The 2,643-nt window shown below is 47.4% G+C and overlaps 1 long non-coding RNA gene across 1 annotated transcript; it reads left to right on the top strand.

The window, feature by feature from the left end:
* The first annotated feature begins 250 nt into the window (after nt 1-250).
* LOC119696835 lies at nt 251-1,703 on the top strand. The gene is made up of 3 exons (XR_005255669.1): nt 251-297; nt 379-419; nt 501-1,703. It is a non-coding gene; the product is annotated as an uncharacterized LOC119696835 (long non-coding RNA).
* Nucleotides 1,704-2,643: the final 940 nt, after the last annotated feature.

The raw sequence follows: 2,643 nt of genomic DNA, 5'->3' as shown, positions 1-2,643 counted from the left end.
CAAGTTGAGGAGGGCAAGGTGAGCAGTGATCAAAAGATGCCAGCATTTGTTATTGCTGAGGCCTCAATTTCTGGTGCAACTCTAAGCATCCACTGTTTTTTTGTTAGGTGGTCTCCTTGCAACTTCTCCCGGCCAAGGATGCCCGATGCCAGGTGGGTGCAAGCTTTAGGTATAGGTGTGGCATACTTGTCAGATCAGGGAGGTTGTGTTTTCCCAGTATCTCAGCATCCTGTTTTGCTTTGTTTCATTACAGGTGCTGTCCCTGCCCTAGGTGTGCCAAGGAACAGAGGCAAGCGGGTGAGTCGGTGTTTAGGCAGGATGACTCACGGGTGAGCGTTCCGTAGCAGCACGCTAAGCGTGTACCTTTTCTTTTTGCAGGTATCTTCGGGCCAGCCTCTGGAGTCAAATCAAGATTTGAGGTGAGCTGGGACAGTGGTGTGGAGGAGTCCCGGGGATTACTCATTTTGAGGGCAATAGTCACCTTTTCTGTTTTCTCTTAGGTACCGTGAGGAGGCTTGTAGGCGAAGTTTGGAAACGGCTGCACCGAAGCACACGTCTTGATGTCCACATCCAACCGACGATGGATTTTGTTCGCTCATCTTCCAAAAGCTAAGTGTCTAAGTGTTGGGGCGAGTAGTTGGGAGAAGGGGAAAAACCTTTGCTATCACAGGAGGCAGTTTAATGTTAGCTTAGCGGAGAGGTCTGTAGGGGGATGGAGCTCTTTGGAAGTAAAGGGATAGGGCTTGTCCTCAGCCTCAGCAGCGCCTTTGCCGGGCAGGGTAGTTCCGATCCATCTCTGCATTCTCTTTGAACGTTTCTCTGTGAACTTTGCGTCGTCAGCCTTCTTCGACTCTCAGCGTCGTCGTGGATCTTTCCCCCGAGGAGCTCACCTTCAGGCTCGGAGCTATAGCCACGGTCACCCGGCAGTCTTCGCTTCCTTCTCTAGGCGTACTGAGCCTTTTGAGCATCCTCCTAACTGCTCTGACACTAACTTCTTTTAAGGAGTTGCGTTTCATCATCACGTGCTGTCCTAGGGCTTTCTTTCCTTTGGCATCATCGGCCTGTGGCTCATCTTGCGCTAGGAATCTTGGGTCCATAAGGTGAAACTGCCAGGCGGTTTCCACTCGTGTCTGTGTTATGTTGTCCGTGTCTGTGTTATGTTGTCCATGTCTGTGTTATGTTGTCCGTGTCCATTGTCTTCTGTGCTGTAGGCCTTTGTTACATCTCGATGCTTTATCGGCATCATTCTGCATCATATCGGCCGCATTTTACTCACGTTCCTCCCCGGATATCGCTTATTCCGGCATCTTTACATTTTTACTCTCTGAGCCAGGAAGAAGTACACAAGATATTTTCATTCATCTTCCTTCTCAACTTTGGTAGTGCCTTTTTTTCCCGTGCCATTCTCTTGGACTTCCATAGGGAGTGTATTACACCCTCATGTGACTACTAGTTCTCTAGGTTCCATCTTCTCAAAGGGTAGACGGCTCAAGAATTAATCTTCCAGAGAGTTATCTCAAATCACTTATATTGTACCGATGGTGGCTTATACTGTGTGCGCTTATATTATATGCAATTATGCTGGTTTACATTGTTTGTACTTATCCTCTATGTACCTGTGTTGGCTTATATTGTATGCAATTATGCTGGCTCATATTGTATGTACTTATACTGTATGTAATGATGCTGGTTTACATTGTGTGTGCTTATATTGTATGCAATCATGCTGCTTTACATTGTGTGTATTTATATTGCATGCACTTGTGTTGGCTTATAGTGTGTGCACTTATATGCAGTTATGCTGGTTTATATTGTATGTACTTATACCGTATGTAACGATGCTGGTTTACATTGTGTGCGCTTATATTGTATGCAATTATGCTAGTTTACATTGCGTGTACTTATCCTGTATGTACCTGTGTTGGCTTAGATTGTATGCAATTATGCTGGCTGTACTTTACTTACATTGTGCCACTCTAGGATCGGAGCTCCCCTGCCCTGGCATGTAGTCACAGTTAGGTAGAACTTTACAGTTCATCTGTCTTCCGTGGGATTTTGGGTAGAAAGTTTTATGGGCCCAGAGTCGGGAGACCTCCTAGCTGTCAGATAGCCACTCGTTGACCACCTCTTGTTGTCTCACAGGTCCTCGAGGCTATAGATTTTTCCGGAGTCTACAATTTGACATCAAGGAACAGAAGCCAGAGGCCGTTGAAGCACGTTCTTCAGTGTGGTGCTTAGAGTAAGGGTTGCACCGTGTGCAAGCTGAAGAATATGAGAGAGGTTGTGATTGTGTCTGTCTGTGTGTGCTTGTCTGAGTGAGCGCTGACTGTTTTTAACCTTGCGTGTATGACCTTTGCCTTTCAGGTTTTTCAACTAATTTTTAAATTTAGAATAAAAAATCCCCAGCTGGGGTTTTTTTTTTTCCCCCCCCCCGGCTGGGTTTTTTTTTCCTCGGTCCCGACCGGTCTGCGAGGCGAGGTTCATTGCCAAAGTTTGGGTGCAGACCGTCGCGGACCGGGGTTTTTGTCAGGCAGGAGGATTTCTGGGAGGCTCCCGGGAACCGCATTCCCGAGGAGCGGCACGAATGTGTGGCAATAGGCGGGGGTTAGCAGGGCAGTCGAGGTGAGAGCCAGGGTGGGTTTG

This window comes from Motacilla alba, unplaced genomic scaffold, assembly GCF_015832195.1.
Source record: "Motacilla alba alba isolate MOTALB_02 unplaced genomic scaffold, Motacilla_alba_V1.0_pri HiC_scaffold_484, whole genome shotgun sequence".
Taxonomy (NCBI): Eukaryota; Metazoa; Chordata; class Aves; order Passeriformes; family Motacillidae; genus Motacilla; species Motacilla alba.
The sequence above is the reverse complement of the archived record's forward strand: the minus strand, read 5'-3'. Positions and strand labels throughout refer to the sequence as shown.